The sequence below is a fragment of the Camelus bactrianus genome, chromosome 11 (genome assembly GCF_048773025.1).
Source record: "Camelus bactrianus isolate YW-2024 breed Bactrian camel chromosome 11, ASM4877302v1, whole genome shotgun sequence".
NCBI classification, from domain to species: Eukaryota; Metazoa; Chordata; class Mammalia; order Artiodactyla; family Camelidae; genus Camelus; species Camelus bactrianus.
In genome coordinates, this window is record NC_133549.1 from 17,250,795 (window position 1) to 17,272,895 (window position 22,101).

Sequence of the window (22,101 nt, forward strand, 5' to 3'; positions counted from 1 at the left end):
AATCAGAAAAAAATCTACTTTCACTTGCAAACTATGCGCAAACCTATGTATGCTTTTTGTCTCTGCAACAAATATATCCCTTGCACGCTGTCCTCACCCGGAACTCAGACGGGGACCGTGTCCCCTCCAAAGACCCCACAGTGACTGAAGATGGCAGACGGCATTACTGAGAACCAGTCAATTCACAAAACTTCAAGAGAAGCTGGTTTATTTAAACAGCACCTATTACTCACCATGTGATCCAGCAAATCCCACTCCTGGGCATGTATCCAGAGGGAACTCAAATTCAAAAAGACACCTGCACCCCAATGTTCACAGCAGCACTATATACAATAGCCAAGACATGGAAACAGCCCAAATGTCCACCAACAGATGACTGGATAAACAAGACGTGGTATATTTATACAATGGAATACTACTCAGCCATAAAAACCAACAACATAACGCCATTTGCAGCAACATGGATGGACCTGGAGATCGTCATTCTAAGTGAAGTGAGCCAGAAGGAGAAAGAAAAATACCACATGATGTCACTCATATGTGGAATCTAAAAAAAGAAAACAGACGACACTAATGAACTCATCTACAAAACAGAAACAGACTCAAAGACACAGTAAACAACCTTATGGTTACCAGGGGAAAGGTGGTGGGAAGCGATAAATTTGAGGGTTCAAGATTTGCAAATATCAACTACTATATATAAAAATAAATTTTAAGAATTTCTTATGTAGAGCACAGGGGACTATATTCAGTATCTTCCAGTAACCTTTGGTGAAAAGGAACATATGTATGTGTGCTTCAGGATTTGCGTCGGCCGGCTGAGGCGCCTTGGGTGAGTGACGGGGCTTGTGCACTGCGGCACAGGGCACCCCCCCTGCTGCACCGCTTCCAGGGGCGCTGGCTGGAGTTCTCCCTTCCTAGCCTTGGCCATTCGTTCAGCTCCAGCTCTGATGGGGCATCGGGTCGGGTTCTGGCCTTGTGCACCGACAGGGCCTTGGCCGGAAGTCCTCCCTTTGGGGCTAGAGAACTGTGACCCTGAGAGACCGTTTTGAATTGTTGTTTGCTTGCTATTTGATGACACTGGTTGGACGATCAGAGCTCTGTTCTATCTCATAATTCCCAGAGGGTATATTTTGCAGAACTGGGAGAACTTCAGCTGTGTTCCCACAAATGAAAGAAAATGATATTTATTGTAACAGTGTGTGGGCTCATTGCTCCCTGGGATCCGGAGAACAGTGGCCCCTGGCGGCTCTGCTGCTACATCACAGAGGGCCTCCTGCAGGCGCTCTGGCTTTTACCTTGGCTGTGTGTGTGAGCGTGTCTGTGTGTGAAGGTGTCTGTGTGAGAGTGTGTGAAAGAGAATGTGTGTCTAAGCGTGTGAGAGTGTATGTGTGTGAGTGTGTGTGTGTGTCTCAGTATCTGAGTCCAAATCCTGCTTTGTCTCCCTGGTTCTGCTGCAAGTGAGGCATGCGATGTAAGCGAATGATACATATATTATTGCCCATTACTGTTTTTTTTTATTCAAATACACTCAGTTTATAACGCTGTTTCTGCTGTACGCCATAGTGGTTCAGTTACACACATACATTCCTTTCCATGTTCTTTTTCATTATAAGCTATTACAAGGTATTGAATATAGTTCCCTGTGCTGTCCAGTAGAACCATTACTGTTATTTCTTTAAACTGAAATGGATATTTGGGAACTGGAAAAAAAAATCCCTGCCAATAGCCAAGAAAGTTGGGTTCATAAACGCAGTTAGAGGAGAAATTGGCCTTTGAGATACAGATGATCTGCCCGAGCTCTCAAGGGGAAAAAGGAGGCTTTTTAAACTCAAGTGGAAAAACTGAGATCTCTGGTTTTGTCTGTCTTTATGTAAAAAATTGACGTGTAAATGAGCTCTATTTAACTGACCTAAAAGGAAGTGATTACAAATTAAATACTTCCTAGTATAAAAGAAGTTAGAACAAACTTCAGGTTCACGTGACCTGGGAAGCATTCAATATTGAAATAATACCTGATAGTAAAGCCAGCTGAAGCTTGTTGGCGCAATCAAAACAGACGTGTCTTTTATTGCACGCCGGTTTACTGGTCGGTAAGTTCATGCTGTTTCTGTTGCGGTTTGTCAGCAGAAAGGAGGAAGTCAGCTTGGTGTGATGAGATTCCTGTGAGTGCATCAAATGCAGGCAGGACGGGAGCTTCTGGGTGACTGCTCTAGAGAGGCCCGTGTTTCAGGGATGTCTACTTGGAAATGGTCTTTCCAGATGTTTGGTGACTTGAATTTTTACAGTTGCGCTAAATTAAGTTAAATGACGGAAGTCTACTGAATAGCTGAATAGCCGGGGCGTTCCCAAACTAAATAAGATGCTGAACCATTCACTAGGAATTAAGGTTTTTAAGAATTGAGGACTCTGGTGGGGAGGGTGTAGCTCAAGCAGTAGAGCACATGCTTAGCATGCCTGAGGTCCTGGGTTCAATCCCCAGCACCTCCTCTAAAAATAAATAAACCTAATTGCCTCCCATCTCCCACCAAAATAAAATAATACAGTAATTAATGAAACATTTTTTAAAAAGAATTGAGGATTCTTATTTAAATATGTAATTACAAAAAGAAAAAATACGTAATTGAAGCCATTAAAAATAATGGGGGAACGTTTCAGTATACAGTAGGAAAGTAGGAGACGTGTTTTGAGTTAAAAAAAAAAAAGTATGAGGAACGGAATTGCACTTTGTGAAGAGAAAAGTGATTTGGGTCCTAGAGCTGGCTGTTTCTAGACGGGAAAAAATAAGGGACAAAGTAATGTGGAAACAGAACGTTTGTAGAAGGGGGGCCCTGAAAAGGGGTTCTGTGCGTGGCAGGGCTGAGGTCGGGGAAGTGGGTCTGTTATTAAAAGTAGGCGGGTGCAGGACTAGGTCTGGCTCCTCTCTGAGGAGGCTTCTGGTAACAGACTGTGTGACTTCTGATATTTTTGACAAACTTCGTATCAAATTCTAATTAGAGTTCTTTTGACGTCAGCTACCTTTGGGATGCTGCAGAGGGCCCCCGAGACATCTCAGGGGAGATACTGAACTAGGGCCGGTGGGTGTGTTGCACTGGGGGGAAGCGTGGGCAGACGAGGGACGCCTCCCGGCTTGCGCAGCGTGGGTAACTGTTGGTATGGACACCCTGGAAATGACACGGAGCTTCTGAGGTTTAGGTATCTCCTGGCATCATGCGATCAGTTGTAGCCCTGGTTGTCATCTGAGAACGCTGAGTGCACAGCACCTTGGTTAAGCTTCTTTGTCAGAAACACTGTCACAGGGCCTCTGTCCTGCCCGCTTGGGTCTCTGTCAGCCGCGGACAGCTGGGCTCGCGTGTGGCCCAGATGCTTCGTCTTCGGGGAGATTCGTAATTTGTTTCTTTTAAATCATCCTGTTTAGCTGGGTAAGGGAGTCAAGAAGTCCAGTGAAAACTCCGCCTTCGTGAACCTGTGGGTGAGGGGGACTGACTGACGGAACTGAGTGACCTGATGGATGCGGCTATCATTTTTCAGTTCTCTGCAGCAGGACTGGCTTTTAATCGGTTTTCTAACTGAACTGTTGACCAAGTGTTCGTCTCCCCATCAACACTGCCCCCGACGCGCAGCACAGGAAGAGAGCTCCCCGGTGGGGCTGCCACAGGATGGCCGCCACGGTGTGCGGCGGCCTTGCTCCAAGCCTGCTGCTGAATGCGCCCGAGCGAGGCCCGTGTGACACCCGGGTGCAAGGGATGGACCGCGCCGCCTGCGGGGCGCCCCCGCTGACACACAGCCTGCTCACGACGTCGGATTAGCTCCCCCCGGGCGGATGATGAGGCAAACACCACGGAGGCCTGGCCCCGAGGGACGGGCCCCAACCCCGGGACACAGCCGCCGCCGCCGCAGCACTGAGGGGCGGGTATTTTGAGCATCAGTGCTTCCTATTGAATGTTTTTATAATCAGAAGGGGAAATGATGGGGAAATCTGGGCATACTGAGGCGTGGGGAAGCCCTTCTGGCTTACGCATAGTTTGACTTGAACTCTACTGACCAAAGCGGCCTGTTCTGCGGCCTTTGGGACGCGCACTGTGCATGTGCTCTGGCCGTGAGGAGGGGTGCCCGTGAAAGTGGAAGTGGGGTGGCTGCGGTTCGACACCCAAGGGAAACCAGGCGGCCACGGTGGGCGTGGTTTCACACGCGTTCCTGTGCTATCGAGAGCGCGCATTTTCTGAGCTGTGTCATACGCAGGACGCCACCAGCCCTTCTCAAAGCAGCGTCTGCCGGCAGGTGGCAGCTGCAACCCTATGACCTCAAGGTCTCCTCTTGTAACTACTGAATTTTCAGACAATACAATCGCTTTAGGTCAGACGTTAGCAGAAAAAAGGAGACGTGAAGTGGCCAATAGCTCCTGTTATGTGTATGTTAACCCATCAAAAGTTAAAACCTCCTCAGGTAAAACCAGACAACTGGCCGCCTGGCTACAGGTACCCCCAAGTGCCAGGTCTAGGCTGGTTTTCCGGCTTATTCTCCTGAACTCCTCAGGGGACGAGATCGTAATCCTACAAGACTTGGATCCAGAACTTGGAACTTGGGAGCACTTCCAACTCCGTGTCCAGCCCCCAAACCAAGGCAGGACTGTGCCTTATTTCAGCAGGAAGTAGCCAGAGTGGTTGTCACCCCAACCCTTGAAAGATTTGGGAAAGGATGAAACGGGATTGGGGAGTGAAGGCGAGCTCCTCTGCCAAGATGATGATGACCCTCTCTGTCCAAAATACTATCCCCTCCTTGTCCATCACCTGCTCTCCGCCAGACTGAGCAGTATCAGAGGAAAGGGGGGGGGTTGTAACTGAGCAGGACCCTATGGGTCCTTCCCGGGACAGACCCTCCCCAGATCCTCTGCGGTAGCCCCTCTCTGAAAGACCCCGATAACAGTGTTTCACACATGTTTCCTGAGTTTCTCAGATGCTAAAAACCACCACCAAGTGGAAGAAATTAGCTACTTGGTGGCCATGAGCACGCGGCCCCCAGACCTTCTGGCACCTAGGACTGAGCACCATCAGCCAGAGAATTGTGCACAGCTGACCGCAGACCCTGGGCTCTGCTGAAGCCTTCTGGGAAGCTCAGGGTTTTGGGGGCACGAGCCACCCGTTCCCCTTGCTCTGCTCCAAACTCCGACGTTTTGATATTTTTTGGCCTCACTGTGCGCCGGGCACATGACTCATGTTCACTAACACTTGGTTGCTTTGAAGGAGCCCATTGTGTGTTCTGGGTATTAATCCTTTGCTGGTGATGTCCTGGCTGGTCTTTCCCAGTTCCAGGCTGTCTTCCGTCCTGCAGAAACTTTAGATGCAATCATCCTAGCCATCTTTTCCTCTGCTCTATGGAATCTTAAATGTTTCCCTAGTGCACTAAGACCCCATCCTACACGTTGTAACTGGCTGCGCTCCGATTAAAAAAAAAATTTACAAAGACTAAGTTAAAAAAAAAAAAAGACATCACCCCAAGTTTCGTTCTAAAGATTTCACAGATTGTCTTTTCAACAGGGGCGGGGCTTCCCGTGGGGACCCTGAGCACGCACGCCCCCTCCCGCTGCTCTGACAGTGCCAGCCTGGCCGCACCGCCTCCCGTTTCCATGGGGCTCCAGGCCGTCTGCTCCTCACGCTGGTCTCTTGTCAATCTTGGTCCCACAGGCCATCTCCTCCACCTTGTTATTCTTCAGATTTGGCTTCTTTTCTTTTTTTTTTAACTGAGTCTTCGTAAATTTCATACATTCTAATAGTTCATCTCTACCCTCTCTGGAGAAGGGCGGTTTTGCCCTTTCCTTCCCAGTCTGCATTTGCACGTGACTTCTCCCACGTTCCTGTGCAGAGCAGGACTTTCACACACTTTTTTTTTCCTTACAAATTTTTTTTGTGTTGAAGTATAGTCGGTTTACAGCGTTGTGTTAATTTCTGGTGCGCCCACATGCTGCTGAGGAGAAGCAATGATATTAGCATCTCTCTCTTGTTTTCTTTCTCAGAGAGAAACCCTTCTAATGGTCCAGCATTACACTGACTGGTACATTCCCTCTATTGGGGTAAAGCATCGATCTGTGGTCCCAACTTGCTAAGTGCACTTTAAAAAAAAATGTGAGTGGGTGTTGCCACTTATCAAACGCTTTTACTGTATCTGTTAGAACAATCGCCCCGTTTTCTCCCTGTCCTTCCGAGCGGGCAGTGTCTGCTTCTGCCCCACCCCCACCCCAGGGTCACGGACTGGGACCCGTCTTTCCACCCCTCCGGGTGGGGAGTTTGCCTCAAACTTGGGAGAGGCACAGACTTGGCTCTTAAGAATCTCCCTAAAATGCTCTCCCCACCCAGAGGGAGCAGAGACACACCAAGTCCCCGGTCACCTCTCAGGGCTAGTGGGGCCACTCGGGATGGGGCTGAGCGCTGCGCCGGGGCGGAGGCACAGTTCCCGCAGCAGAGGTGTGCCTCCTCCTCCGTCCCAGCGCGGGCGTGAAGATGCAGGGCTCTGCCCGGGACAGCAGCCCCACCCAGCAGCAGCAGCCCCAGTGCATAGCTCCGGGGGCAGCTTTCTCCCCTAATTCCCAGATCAATTTCTCCTTCCTTTCTCTCTCTCTCGCCCACCCTCCCCTGTAAAATGAGGGAGGCAGAATTCCGGTGCCTTCCATCCAGCGTTCCAGGGAGAGGGTGGAGGACAGTGTGGCTATCTTCCTTGGCCATCTTGCCAGCAATTCCATTTCCTTTTTAGTAGCTGCTCTATTTCAGTCCCCTCTGACTCTCCTCAGTGTAAAGTCAGCTTTGTCCCAGAAATCTGAGCCCGTGGGTCTGCACGGCAGTGAGAGCGGATGGGCCGCGGTGAAGCCTGGGAACCTGGCCGCGGCCCGATCCCACTGTCCACCTGCCTCCGTCCTGCAGCAAACTTGTGGCTGCCATGTCCGTCCTAAGGCCACTCTTCCAGCTTAATGAAGACCAGGCAGCTTTGGTTCAATCCTGCAGGTCAGACACCCTGAGGGGCTGCCCTCCTGGCCCGGGGTGGGGCCAGACACAGAGGGCCGCAGCCCCCGGCCCTCCTTCCCAGGACAGCTTGCCTGTCGCCTGTGGCCGTGGTTGTCACGTATGGCACTGTCTCTACTTACGTTCACGTGGACATTGGTGTTTTCAGGGTCCCTCCTGACTTGGACAAGCTGATCATTCACACCATCACCCTCACTAAAACGGCCTCACTCCAGGAAGGAATAAGACTCATGGCCAGTCTTGGCTCACATCAAAGACTGGGGACACGCACTCCCGCGGCTGGGGGTTGATGCTCCTGGTAGGCCCTGGGCCAGCCGGCAAAGGACCCACACACTTGCTCCCGGCGGGGAAGCTGACCTCTACCCCGCGGGCTCTGGCAGCACCAGACGCTTCGAGAGGAAAGCTCACTAGGGAAGATGGGATCTCCTCCCACCTGCTGGGGAGTTCAGCAAAACCTAAGAATGTTCTGGCACCAGCAGTGCAGCTGAAAGGCACCTGAGACAGAAGCCAGGTCCCTCCTGTCGGCAGTGTGGACAGCTGTTTGGGCTTGGATGGAGACACTCATCATCCAGAAGCGTGGACAGCAAGCAGCCCCCACGTAGCGCGAGCCGGTCCAGTGACATCCCTGTTCGGCTGGTACACAAAGAGCCCGGGGACGGGGGACGAGCACGGGGAGGACCAGGACGCCGCCCTGTGAGCCAGAGCAGCGAGGCCCCACGGCGCCTCTGGGGCTGGCTTGGGGGCTCACCTGCGGAATCCGGAGCCGAAGCTCCGTTTCCCAGCGTGCCTTGCATCAGGACCAGGGTGCCTTTCCCACAGCCTGTGCATCACCGCCCTGGGGCTTTAGGTGGCTGATTTCATGAATCTTTCCACACGTGCGTCTGCGTAAAAGCCTGTGTGGCAGAAGGAACACAGACGGAGAATGTAGTGGGGACCTCGGCAGCTCCACCCGGTGAGTCTGTGGCTCCGAGCGTCACCCCGAGCTGTGCGAGGAGCTCCCCTGGAAGGCACAGCCCCCCGCTCTCCCGAGACTGCTCTCAGGGCACGCCAGTCCCTGCTCTGCAGGTAACACGACCGCACACGTTAACTGGTTCCAGAGCCCCGTCCACCGCAACATCAGAAATGAACTCCCTGGCCCCCAGTCTGCACGTCCACCCCTAAGTGCTAAACAAATCCTTCATCAGGTGGAAACAGCCCTGCACCTGAACACCTTCCCAGCCCACAGCACCAGCGCAGGCTCAGGTCTGACCTCAGCCCACGCCCACCTGTCTGTTGCTGGTACAAATCGCATCCTCACGGGAGGACGAAGCACACTCACCATGGAGCAGCCCCGAGGCACCCTGGGACAGTCACTGTGAGAAGAGCATGGGGCGGCGTGTAACTACACAAGGGGCTCGGAACGGGAGAACTGGCAGAGCCGACCCAGCCCGGAGCGCCCGAGTGTGGTCCTCCCTCCTGCCGGGAGGCCACACCCCCCTCCCTGCACTGCGGCCCTGGACACAGTGCAAACACGGCACCACTGTGCTCCACGCTAACCGGCGTGCTTCACCCCAAGCCTCCACGAACAAAAGGCACATTCAGGCCGGCTGAATGAGGCGGACACTTGTCCTAGGCTGGAACTGGAGCGAACGCCCCTCTCACGGGGCTGAAAACACAGGACACAGCTGCCCTTGTCCCCGCCACAAGGGCCCAGCCCCGGGCCCCACACGCCTGCCGTGCGGGGAAGAGGAAGAGATGGCCGTGTGTGAGGCCACAAGAGGCGAGAAGGACACACAGGCGATGGCTGGGAGGAGTGACCGCCAGCTCGCTGTGTCCACGCAGTCTGTCCGCTCAGCCCCAGCACGGCCCAGCGAGGTGCGTCCCGGAGGCGCAGGAGGGCGGGAACCCTGCAGGGCCTGCAGAGGGCTGCTCCCCTGCAGGGCCTGAGTCCCGCTGGCACTAACGGCTCCATCTCCTCGCGCTACGGAGTTATGTCCCCAACTTGGCAGAGCGCGCCACAGAAGGGGGGCACCCAGGGACATTTATCTGACATCAAGGGACCCTGAAACACCATCAACAGGCCAAAACTTAGCACGAGAACACACAGGACAGAGTAACACGTGCGAGACCTCGCCCTAGATGCCCAGGGCTCGCTGCGGGAAGCTGTCCTGACCGCTCAACACCAGGACTCGTGCTCTCGCCGCAGAGAGGCTGGGGTCCTCGGCATGGAAGGGCCACCATCCCACCCACCAGGGAACACGGCAGCCACCTGAAGCCTCATCTGCCTAAGACGTTGTCTTAGGAGGTGGAGTCCTCAGCCCAGTGCTCTCATGCAAAATTAGGTGGAAAACTGGAGGAAGTGTCCCCAAAGGGGACAGCAGCCCCCAGCAGCCCCCGCCCGCCGCACCCTTCCAGGCTCAACCAGAGCCTCTCCTTCCACGACAGGAGCCTCCGAGAGCCTCGAGCCTGCGTCCACCTGCTCCATGATGCCCTTGTGCCCTGGGGTGTCCCCTCATCCGGCCCCCAACTGCACCCTGGCTGGGGACCCCCACAAGGCCACAGGCGCTGAGACCCAGGTCAGACACACGCTGCCCCCCCGATTCAGAGCTTAGCTACGGGCACTGTCATGAGGCGCTGCCCAGCCCTGAGAGCTGGCTGCTTCTAGGACAGCCACGTGGAACACCCGCTCTCAGGTGGCCAAGTGGTGGTGGCCAGCCTGGGGCATGAACACGGGTGCTGGCCTCAGCCGTGTATCGACCACAAGGTCAGTCCTCCGAAAGCCACACACGGCAAAGGAAGCAGGGCACGTCCGGAACAGCTAACGGGGAAGGGCAGTCAGCAGAATCTCAGTTTTGGCTCTCGCTGCTGCTCTTAAAAGAAGAGTCCTGTTCCCTCAAGGTCTTTTAGACGATCTCCTCTCCCTTGCTACAGGGAGCGTGCCCGCATGGCACGGTGCGGCCGATCTCCACACGCGCCTTGGGCTCAGCCTGGCGATGTGCTAGGAGTCCCCTGAACCCAGACAGTGGCACCAGCATCAGGGAGACCCCACCGTACCCCTCACCCTCTCCCCAGGAACCACCGACACCGGAGATGGGCCCCTTTCCAGATTGTGAGGTCTCCTCTTGGGGGGCGTTCAAATTTCAGAGGGTTTCTCTGGTTGCAGAACAGGGCAGGAGGACCATCCACAGTTGTGATTAAATGAATTCGACGTGAACACCAGTGAGCAAGGAGCAGGGACGCTGGGGATGAGTACAGATCTGCTCCTACAGACCAGGCCCCGCCAGGCATGTCACCCCTCCCGCTGCGAGCCCTGCTTCTAGCACCCTGCTCTTCAGAGCACAAACCTGGGCTCGGGGCCGCCCACCAGGAACGAGGCCACACTGGGCACAGACTCTTGAGCCAGGCTTTTGAAAAGACAGGTACTGACTGACTGCAAACCAGCAGGTGATGCTGGCCGAGGACCGACAGGCCAGGGTACCACCCGTCCCAGTGCAGCTGACGGCGCCCAGCGAAAATTCAGGTGGGGCTATGTGCACGTGCTGTGGAGAGTTCAGGGACTGAGGCAGGTGCAATGCCACCAGAGGGTGTTCAAACAAGACTTGAGGAGGGAGGCGCCTGAGGACCGGGAACCGCAAGGGGGGAAGGCCAGGTGCTGAGTCCCTCAACGCCCTGGTGTTGGATGGCACCAATGGACCACGGTGGGCTCAGACCCTGGTGGGAGAGAAGAAAGGAGTGGCTCCTTAGTCTTCTGCTGACCAGGGTCCCAAGTTCAGATGGAATTAGAGGGAAAAAAAACACAGTGAGGCAAGAAAAGGCGTTAATTAAAGCAGAGGCAGGCAGCTCGTGCGGCTCAGACCCGCCGGCGGTGCACCAGCCAGCTGACGCAGGCGCCCTACCCTCGGCTTTCCCTCAGCCTTCCTTCCAGACCTGACCTCGTCGTAGCCTGCAGTGCTGTCCATGGTGCTGCCCCTTCTCAACTCTCTTTTGACCACACCCAGCGCTGAGGTGACACCGCCTTGAATCAGGCCCTGCCTCTACCTCACTCTCGCCCAGCTTCGGGTGTCAGCCCCGCAGGGCGGCTCTGTCTGGACTCTTCCAGGCCCACCCACCCCCGTAAGCCCCACAGCTCACCGTCCGCTCTGTCCCCCAGCTCCATAACTTCTGAATGGCCTCCTGTGTCGGTCTGCGCCCTGTCATGGGAGGTACGAGAAACGTTAACCCAGAAGTTACTCCCTGAGCTTGTCCACAGCAGAAGCCACTTGGTGTCTTTCACACACACACACATTTCTAAACGTCTCGGTGGGCAGTCATCAGGAGAGGGAGCATGGCATCCAGGCCTGTCCCTGACGTGAACTGAACCCCACTTGGTCTGCCAGCTTCTCCAAGCCGTGCCTGACGCCGGCGCTAGCCCTGGATTGGACACTGTCTTAGGAGGCGGATACCTCAGTACACATCATCTTCCAAGTTCACAGAGAAAAAGCCCCTGGTCCACCTGTGGTCACGACACAACAGACTTGGAGCCACAGCAGTGTGGCCTCGAGCTCGCAGTCCTACTTGAAATAGCCAGTTTCTGCTCTCACTGCTCCACGCAGGACAGAAACCAGCATCTCAAACCCTTGTCGGTGCTCCACGGAAGCAGGGAGGACTTCAGAGCTCTTTCTCAGGTAATGGTGGGCTGGTCAGATCAGAACTAACTCTCTGCCCACCGAAAAGCAACAGAGATCCTGAGAGGCCAGATTGGGGGCCACCTGGGTGGAGAGACAGCGCATCGTGGAAAGACCAAGGCAGCTTTCCCCTGAGGCAGCACCTCACCCGGAGGAGGCGGAGGAAGTGCACTTGCTGGAGTGGGGAGTTCCACGGGCCACCTCCCCTCCCCAGGCTAAGCTCGGGGGCTACTCAGAACTGTGCTCGCACACCCACACCCCCGCCTCGCTCCCCAGACGGCAGGGAAGGCAGCGTGGGGGCAGCAGCAGCAGGGAAGCCCAGCCCCGAGGAGCGGGGACGACAGACGGTCCCTGCACGCAGGTGACCGGCCTAGCCCCAGGGCCTCCAGGCTGTGGGGGGGGGGTGCTTGGAGTGCTCCCCCCGGGCGCCCCGCTGCCAGGCAGGAGCCCTCGCGACCCCCCCCGAGACGGGTACGTTCACCCAAGGCCTTAGGCCCACGAACAAACGTTCAAGGACAGTGACTAACGTACAGCTAATGACACCCGGGGAACCAGGAAACCAGGCAAGCGAGCAAGTTCAAAAACAGGAAAGCAACCTTCAGACACAGAATCAGCAAACACCAGCCACAGGCAGCCCTCCCTGTTTCTTAAACAGACTCTCCTCTTTGGAGCAGTTTCAGGTTCACAGCACAGCTGAGCAGAGCGCGCAGAGTCCCCTCCCCCTCTGCCCCCCACGCACGATCTCGTTCTATTTTTTTTTTAAAGAAGTAAGTCACAAGCTTGAAAATGGTATCACAGGGTAGAAGATACTGGGACGTGAGATCGCAAACCTGAATCAGACAGCGCTTCAGAGAAACAGACCCAGTAACCGGGGTCAGCGCTCAGGGGGCGCCTGGCGGCGGGCTGGGCAGCGCGTGCTTCAGCAGACGTGGCCCAGAGGGGCACAGCAACGGCAGAACGTGCCACAGAGAGGTGGGCGACACAGAGGCCGGGCGAGGCGTCCCCGTGGAGGGAAAACGAAAACCTCTGACGCGAGATTTGCAGGCGTGCCTGCGAACTCTCCGGCACGGACGACAGCCATCAATCCAAAGAGTCGAAGTCAGTGAAAAGCCAGACACGTCACAATGAAACGAGAGGAAAAAAGAAATGGAGACAAACAATAATAAAATCTGCCAGAGGAAAAAAGCTTGTGGTCAAAGGAAGGGCAGTTAGACCCATGACCAACTTCTCATCAGAACGACAGAAGCCATAAAATGATGGAATAAAGTGTTCAATGTGCTTCAAAATACCTGCCACGCCGGAATTCCATCCCCAGTAAAAATACATTTCTCCTACATTCTTTTAAAAATATTTTATTTATTTATTGTATAATTTAATTTGTATTTCAGCAAGGAAGGGCAGGGGGAGAAAATGAGGTTTTTTTTTTTTTACAGGAGGCACTGGGGATTGAATCCAGGACCTCCAGCACGCTAAGCACCTGCTCTATCACTGAGCTACACCCTCCCCCCACCTCATTCTTGAAAGAATTTTTCAGACAAAAGAAAGCAAGCAAGCAAGCAAACAGGGACAAGAGAGTGGATGCCAGCAGCGAACAGAGGAAACCGGAGGACTTGCCTCGGGCAGGAGGAAAGTGGTTCCAAACGGAGGTCTGAGAGGCCAGAGGACGGAAACTGCTAAATATATGAGGAAATAAAAAAGACGGTAAGAAACTAACAACAGTTTCTATTGGTGTTACAAATGCCAGACGGTAACAGTGAGGAGAGGGCCGAGCTGAGGTGACCAGTCCCAAGTCTCTGCGTCACCTGGGAGGGGCAAGCGTGCACTGCGGCCGGCGATAAGTTAATTCTGCTGCTGTTTTTTCACACCGATCATGCAAATAATAGAAAACAGAATATACAACGTTGAAATAGAAGAGAGTGGGAAAAACACCTCAGTCAACGCAGGAAAGAAGAAAAACAGGTGGAACAAACAGAAAGCACAAAATAAAAGAGATTTCAACCCAAATACATCAGTGGAGATGTGAAGCGGAAATTAAGGAAGGCACTTCCGAGCTGCAGGCAAGTCGGCCGTGACGCTGTCATAATTCGTGAACCTCCCCAAACTTCCTCTCAGCACAAACGGAGCGAGCAGAGAAGCAAAAACAAGCAAACAAGCCCAACGGAAACGTCTTCCACCGAAAGACGGTGAAGCGCTGCCTCTCTCCCGTCGCCTCTGCTGCATCAGCAAACCGCCCCGGCACTTGCTGGCTTAGAACCACCACTTACTTGGCTCCGGGCTGTGCGGTCAGGAGCCTGCACGAGGCTCAGCGGGGAGGCTCCTTCCCGCCCGAGGTGGTGTCCGGAGGGGCTGCGGCCAGGCTCCTGCACCGAGCCTGGCTCTGGTTCAGCAGGGGGCTGGGAGCTCAGGTGTCGCTCACGCAGCGTGCTCCCACGGGGTGGCGGCGTCATCAGGGTGCACATCCTGAGGGCAAGGCTTCCGAGAGGTCCCTGCAGAGGCTGCCAGGCTTCCAGACACCCAGCATCGCCACCGCACCCCGCGAAGCAGGGTGGAGAGCACAGGCTTTGCGCCATCCGCAGTCTACGGGTGCCATCCCCAAACCACGCCCAGGAGCCCTGAAGAGACTGTGTGGGCCGGTGAGGGTGGGAGAAGGGGCTTGGGAGGGCGCTGAGAACTAGGGCACTCAGAAGCCACCAGCAAGTGGGTGCCGCGGAGTGCAGCGGCGCCCCCACCGGGTGGGGCGGGGCGGGACAAGCCAACCTTGGTCAAAGGATGAACGAACACGTGATTTTGCCCGGGAAACAAGGAAAGGAGACCTCACCATAAGCGAACAGACAACAAAATGGGGAAATGTGCACAACTTGCACCCTCGGTCACGGGCCAACATATAAGAAACTTCTGAAAATTAAGGAAAAGGTAGCCAAACAACCTCAGAGAAAAATGGGAAAAGCTGGGAAGAGATACAAACAAACTGTTCACATGAAGTGAAACGAAAGCAGCCCTTAAAGGCAAGGAAAGACGCTCAGCTTCACTCACGGTGAGAGAAATGCATATAAAACCAGACTGAAATTTCCAGCCCTCAGCCCTCCCTGGCAAAGCCCCAGGAGTTTGACAGCATCGCCTGAGGGGAGGCTGGAGAGCCAGGCTCTCCACGTCGCTGGTGGGGCGCACACAAGAGTGCAGCTCCTGGGGCGGGGATTTTGGCAACACGGAGCAGAACGACACAGTCATTCTCCTTTTGGCCTAGAAATCCCACTTCTAAGAATCTAGCCAAAGATACGCTTGGAAGTCTATGAAAACCGTGAACGCACAAGGGTTGTCACAGTGGAACTATTTCTAGGAGCAAAAGGCTGGAAACAACCCAAATGTTCGTAGACAGAGAGCTAGCTGACTCAGTGAAGACGCCGCCCTGCAGGGAGCAGTGTGCAGCGTGGAAAGGACGGTGGGCACCCTCCGCGCGGGGGTGTGGAGGCGTGCTGAGGCCTGGTACCCAGCGGACGCGGCCAGGGGAACAGCAGCGTCACCGCGGGCCACCCCTTCCCTGAGACGGGAGGGGACACGTGGGAATACACACGTGCTTGCTTGTATTACTGTCAAGTGGAAACATGAACCAAAAACTACTGTAAGAAATATTACCGGGGGGCGGGGGCAGCTCAGTGGTAGAGCGCAGGCTTCAAAAAGAAAGAAGAAAGAAAGAAGTCTTACCACAGAGGAGAGAGGAAAGTGTGAGAAAGGCAAGGGTGAAGCTGTCTGCCGCGAAGGCTCCTTGGTTTATGGACCTCCGTGTTTGAGCACAGGGCCAAAGCAAAATTAAATGAACATGAAAGCAAAGCAAACCCTGAAGAGTGAGAGCGAGCGATGCAAGCGCACCTAGTGAGTGACCGACGGAAAGAAGCGCAAAGCCATCGTGAGCTCCCCCTCGGGCCGCGCTGGCTCACGCGTGGAGATGGTTATTTTGAAACTAGCATGCACGCGATAGAATAAAGCAAAGAAGTAATCCTGCATGGCATTAGGAGCCGAGAATCTCAGCCTAAGAGAAAGGAGGCGGAAAAACAAAGCTAAAAAATAACTATCTATGGTCTCAAATTCGAATTAAAAAGTTCAAGATAAAGTCATGAAACATCTTCTCTCAACACTGTTGCTAGTTTTGCCCCCGACCGTCCAGGAGGCCACAACCTACCCCGTAGCCAAGGGCTCCCCTCGGACTCAGCTGCGCGGGGCTTTAGACCACGTTCCGCGCCGGGAGGCCTGGAGCGCCCGGGGAAGGGCAGGCTGCAGCCTGCGCAGCACGCGCATGAGGGGGCCTCTCATACCAGTACACGGGGAGATGTCCCCCGCCGCCGGTGACCGAAGAAGGTCAAACGCCGAATGGCAAGCACGTGGAGCAGCTGGAATTTCGCTCCAGATGGAGCGGCCGTTTGGGGAGAGGTGTCGGCAGGTTCTTATAAAACACACACCTGCCCTGTGACCCAGGAGTCCCACCCCTAGGGACTTCCCTGCAGAAATGAGGCGCACACCCACAGAAAGACTGGACAAGAACGCTCCTCATGGAAGATAACGTAGGCTGTTTTATAAGAATCGAGTCCCCCCACAAATCTCCTTAAATAATACAAAAGAATTTCACAACATCAGACATTCTTCACCAGACTACACCCCTGGCGCTACTTGAAGGCGTGGCAACCAAAACCTCGAGGTGACCGTGAGTAAGAGGAGAAAAATCAGCTATGCCCAGCACCACTGTCCCTCCTGCCCCCCAAGCCCCGGCCCAGCATGGGGAGGACGGGAGGACGGGCGGCGGGGCCAGTGGGCCGCCACGGACGGAAGGCCGCTCTCAGTGCACGAGCACAGGAAGGGCCATCGCACCGACCGCGGGCAGGGGGCTCACGGAACTAGAGGCCCAGACCCCGCCACGGGCAAGGCGCTGCTACGAGTGTGGGTCTAAGTGTCCCAACCACAGACACTTAGATACGGGGGACACGTGATGGGATGGCGGTAGCAGCTAACCCTATGGTGGGAGTCATTTTCAGCTTACAAATGCGTCAAATCAGCACATCGCACACGTTATGCGTACGCGATTTTAGGTGTCGATTACATCTCAGCAGAGCTGGGGGCCGCGGCGGTGGGGGAGTGGCGGGCGTGTGACGTGAAGACGGATGAAGGGCTGGGTGAACCAAGAGGCCAGAGGGTGTGAACAGACAGCATGATTTGGAAGTTCAGTCTCCCAGACAGAGCTTCTGGGGAGAAAAAAGGCAAAAAAGAGAGGGAACCTCTCACTGGCAACCAGAGAAAGAAGAGAAAAGAAGGCGACACGCTGGGTCTTCGAGACCAGGACACCGTCATCGGAGCACATGCTCACCTCACTAACACGTCTGGACGCCCCAGGCCGACAGGAAAGGGGCTGTTAAACTGGAAGTCTCGTGAAAGACCCCAATCTCATCGATACGAACAGGAAAAAAGCCCACAGGAGACAACTGGAGAAAATCTGGAAACAAAACTTCACACAAAAGAAACAACAATGTCCCGCCAAGTCCTCCCCGTGCTGGGTGGTGGCAGGGTGGGGGCAAAGCACCTGTGAAACAGAGGAAAACTAAACCCGCACGGGATTAAGCGCCCTCAGACCGTCAGCTGAGGGTGTGGAAGACCACCCTGAACTGGAAATTCAAGCACTACAATGGACCAAAAATGGGGAGAAGAGAAAAGGCAAACTCTTTTGCTCCAACTCCAAAAAAAAAAAAAAGAAAGAAAAGAAAACCAAAATTATCCCCAAAATGAGAAAACAGAGTATAAGGTGCTCGGGAAAGAACAAAGTCAAATGCGTATCTACCATGGGGCATCGCAGGCTGAGGGCCAGGAGAAGGGAGTGGCACAGACAGGAAAGGGCTCAGAGGGAGAGAGGGCGAGACAGCATTCCTCTCCCCAGATCCCTGCAGGAGAGCAGGGCAGCGGCACGGAGCTGACACCTGCAGCGCTGATGCACGGAGCTCCCCATCTACAGGAAAGGACCCGAATCTACCCATTTCCACAGGTGCACCCAGGCAGACCAACCCAGAGCCAACAACTAGGAAACATTCCGAGCAGAACCGTAAGATGCCAGAGCGAAACAAAACAGCCTCAAGGCCCCCAGGCAAAAAGGTAAGTCACCTTCCAGTCAAAAGAATCAGACGTTTAAAACCAACACAGAAGCAAGCAAACAGTGAAGACCATTAAAAACACAAAACAAAACAGAACAAAACCCCTCAATGACAGAAACCGTGAACCAATGATAGTGGAACCAGGCAAGTCTGGAACATCTTGCCGTTCCAGAAAGTAAAAAAAAAAAAAAAAAAAAACAATTTTAACTTTAAAAAAAAAAGAACGAAAAAAGATAAGATGGGCTTATTGAAAAAGCCCAGGAGCCAGCCTGAGGTTGATCCTGCAGCCAGCACTGGGAACTGTCTGCTGGACAAAACACCGTTGACACTGGCCTTCAACCTAGAATGGGGCCGTGTGTCCCTGCGGATATGAACAAGTCATCAAGTAGATGGCTGGGCGGGGACACAGCTTTCCTTCCCAACCCACAACCAGAAAGGAAAGAAGGAAACGGGGGTCCCGACAGCAAACACCACGGTCATAACCGGAGACGCCAGACGTGCCGGACACCCTGTGGTGGTGAGGGCTTGGGGAACAGGCTTTGCCTGGGCTCAGAGTGTCTCCCCGAGGTGCCTGCTGACCGCGAATGGAAAGACAGCCACTTCACCGTGGAGAAACCCAGCGACACGGCCCAACATCGCTGTCAAAGGGACGTGTGGACGCAGCCACCTCCTGACGTGGCCCGTGAAGACAGGACTGCCGAGGCCAGGCAAAAAACGAATAACCCCATTCCCACTGGGAGAAAAGAGCAGGTAAACACAAACTGGGGGGCATTTTGCAAAATAACTGATCAGTACGTAGTTTCAAGAAATATCAATGTTTTAAAAGACAAAGAAGACCAAAGAAGGGTCCCAGGTTGGAGGAGACCAAAGAGGCCCCGCGGCGTGGGTCCCGGGTGGGGCCCTGGAGCAGGACAGGCCTGTCGGGGGAACCTGTGGGTGTGAGGAAGGTCCGTTGTCGTGTGAACAGCGCTGCAGCAGCGCTAAGTAAGGTCCTGGTTCTGACTGTGACCGCTACGTGAAGGTATCACGGAAGATGTTGGTATCAGGGGAGCCTACAGAACTTGGTACTACTTTTGCAACTTTTCTGTAAGTCTAAAATTAGTTAAATATAAATCTTAAAAAAAAAATCCCTAACAGCTTTGTTTATAAGCGCCTAAGTTAGGAAAGCCCAGGTGTGCTTCAGTAGAAGAAGGCTCAACAAATGGGCTCGCGTCCACCAGGAAGGCTCCGCAGAGAAGAGGGAAGTGTTCACGTGGACGCATCTCAGAACCCACTGCCTGGCAGGAGGAGACACAGGCAGAGTAAGCGGGCTGGTGTCTCTCCAAAGGGCACTAACCCCAGCTGGGGGCCCCACCCCACGACCTCATCTAACCCCAGTGACTTCCCAAAGACCTCGCCTCCAAATACCTACACACTGGGGGCCAAGGCTTCAACATACGAACTTGGGGGACAGAAGCCAGTCCCCAGCAGCACCTGTCCATGCACAGGAGTCACCTGTGCCGGTATTCATTCGGGTAGTACTGACTGTCTTGATATCACTTTTCCATAATTTTAGAATTTATTTTATAATCAGGGAGGGGAGGAGCAAAAGTCAGACGCAAAGGAGCCCAAGGGCTCAGTGTACTGGGGAGACTTGCACAGAGGCCCCCCCAAGATCCTGCTGGAGTTGGCCAGTGCTCGGGTGAGTCATGGGCCAGAGGCCGAGGCTCAGAGGAGGGCAGCAAGGAAGGACCCTCGCCTGCAGGATCTCTGCTGGGTATCGCTCTAGGGGACCCACAGCCTGGCAGCCCAGAGCCAGGGAGGGAGTGGGGGTCTCGAGCTCGCTTGCCCAGAGTGCACAGATGTGACTGACTTAAGCAGCCTCTTCCACGGGCAAATCAGCAGGGAGGCATGACCCTTCCCCGGAGGTCAGCCACAGGCCAGTCACCTTCAGCAGGAAATCCTGCTGGGTGCGAGGACACAGCCTCCCAACTCCGCACTGGACTGTGACGCAGCACAGCTACTGGGGACCAGTTCACGGCAGACCAGCCCCGGTGAGGAAGGGCCCAGGCACTTCGCCTTGCCCAGGAGCAGGCAGACTCCAGGGTGGGGCCAGCAGAGCTGGAGACGCAGCCTGGTGCGGGGCGCAGGCCCCAGTGAGGTCCCCTCAGTCCCTAGACTATGCCTAAGAGACACGGGGTAGCGCTCCTCCGTGACTTGAGTCAAGGGCGGTCCCCTCCCCTGGGCTCAGGCTTCTCACTGCTGGTGACTGGCTGTGAGGCTGCACTTCCAGCCAGCACGCCGAGGGCATGTTCCAAGCCAGGTTCCCGAGGTACCCCCTCTATCCTCAGGCCTCTTCTGGGCCTCCTGCAGCCTGTGCCTGCTCTCAGGGTGACAGCTACACACCTCAACACAGGCAGGGCAACAGGACGGTGCCGGCACAGAGCAGGCGCTGTGTCATGGCTGACATTTTTATCAGCACTTTCCTTTCTCCTCCTCTTCATAGCAGGTTTTCAGTGTTATGCCATCGCTCACAACCTAAATCTTGCAGGTATTGTGAATGCAAACTTGTGGCACTGAAAACCCCAGACCCTGAGACTTGGTGACAGTGATGCCACCCCCTGCCTCCTGAAAGCCAGTCAACGTTCTGTTAATGGGTCCTGGAAACACTTTAACAGAAAAATGTTGCTCCTTAATGCTGAAGCCTACAAGGAGGTAAGCAGGGCCCTGTCTGCCATTAATGTGGGGGAAATCATTGCGGGTAGTTGCCAAAGTGAGTCTTAATTCACCGGCCCAATCAAAAAATCTCAAAACAGCATGAAGGGGCTAGGAGGGTCCTGGCCCCGCTTTTACTCCTGGGCCCTCCAGACACACTGCCGGAATCTTTTCCCTCCACCCAACTCAAGGCAGGGCGGCCCCCCACCCCAGGCCCGCAGCGGGTCCTCCCTGCACCTAACAGCTCCCTGCTCCCTCGGTGGCAGCCAAGGCACCTACGATTTCGCGCTGTTTTCCTGCAAGTCAGAGCCTCCACCTGCCGTATCTGTTCCTTACATGTGCAGACAGCAGGCCACAGGGAAGCTTTTACTGCAGGAAGGATAAGGAATCCAAACCCAAGATGCGGAGCGGGAAGAACTGCTGAGAATCCCAACCGCTCCTCCGCTTTTCCGGAGATACGAGGTCAAAGGGATTTTCTAGGAAAACTGGAGGCCGGAGCCTCCTCTTGGCACCCAATGAAACCCTTCATTCTGTAGGTCCCCCTATTCTGAGCATCCGACAGCTACGCCACCACCCCCGGAAACAGGAACACGGGAGATTAAAAAAAACTGGACACCAAAAAAAAAAAAACAAAAAACCGCAAGGGCCGCGCCTTTCTGAGGGCAGCTCGGTCGGCGACGCGGAAACGCCAAGTCGCGGTCCCCGGGCGCGAGCACCTGCGCGCCCACCCAGCGCCGGCGTCCCCGCGCGCGCCCAGGCCTGTGCGCCTGCCGCCAAGCCCACCGCTTCCCGGGAAACCAGCGCCGTCCGGAGGGGTGGCCGATGAACCACCGGGGACGCCTGGGGAGGCAGAGAGGACCCCCGCCGCCCGCCGGCAGGGGAGACGCGGCTGACAGACCCCGGCCTGAGGGACGTCGCCCCGCCGCCCCGCCACCTCCGGGCCACCCGCGGGGCCACCTCAAGGCAACCTAACGGGCCACCCCCGGGCCGCGGGTGGGAACGAACGGCCCCTGCCACCCCGCCACCACCCGGCCACCCCGCGGCCCCGCAGCGCAGGGCGCCCGGGCCCCGGACGCACGGTGCCAGGCGCGGGCGCAGCGCAGAGGCCCGGCCGCGCTGCGGCGGCGCGCGGGGACCGGGGCGGCCGGGGCTGCTCACCGAGGCTCCCCGCGGGCGGGCGGCTCCGGGGCTCCGGGCGGCGGCGTCCGACGGCCCGGCTCAGCCATTGCAGTGGCGCTGCGGCTGGCGGGGGGCGCGCGTCACGGCGCGCGGGTGCCCCAAACCCGGGCCCTCCCCCGGCACTCCCCGCCCCGCCGCGCGGCTCCGCGACACCCCCTCCCCGCCTCGTCTTTTCCTTCTCCGCCCCGCCTATGCTTTTAAGGAGCAGGTTTGCGGTCTATTAAAACCAGGAAACCGCGCTGCCGAAAATAACCCGGCTGCGGCGGGGAGGGTGCGGGGGAGGGGGGAGGGGAGAGGGGCCGCCTCGGGGCCGCCAGCGCTGCTCGGCGCGCGGGCGCGGGTTCACCAGGGACGTTCCTGGGGAGAACGACTCACCGCACTTCGGCCGTGAAGACGCACGCAGGTGCTGCACGTGTGTGTTTTAACCATTAACTCCTGGCTTCC

General features: G+C 55.6%; 1 protein-coding gene and 1 long non-coding RNA gene across 9 annotated transcripts in view; one reads left to right on the forward strand and one right to left on the reverse strand.

Moving 5' to 3' along the window:
* Positions 1-21,766, reverse strand: part of JAKMIP3 (Janus kinase and microtubule interacting protein 3) — a 108,286-nt gene extending 86,520 nt beyond the window's left edge. For 7 of the 8 annotated variants that reach the window (XM_074373353.1, XM_074373352.1, XM_074373351.1 and 4 more), the window contains exon 1: positions 21,637-21,766. The gene's annotated coding sequence lies outside the window, so the exon portion shown is untranslated. Of the gene's footprint in view, positions 1-11,123; positions 11,183-13,920; positions 14,057-21,636 lie in introns of those variants that run through there. The other variant, XM_074373347.1, reaches the window with a different exon arrangement.
* On the forward strand, positions 17,885-21,637 carry LOC141579052 (uncharacterized). Its single transcript, XR_012510033.1, has 3 exons — positions 17,885-18,534; positions 20,315-20,478; positions 21,015-21,637. It is a non-coding gene; the product is annotated as an uncharacterized LOC141579052 (long non-coding RNA).
* Positions 21,767-22,101: the final 335 nt, after the last annotated feature.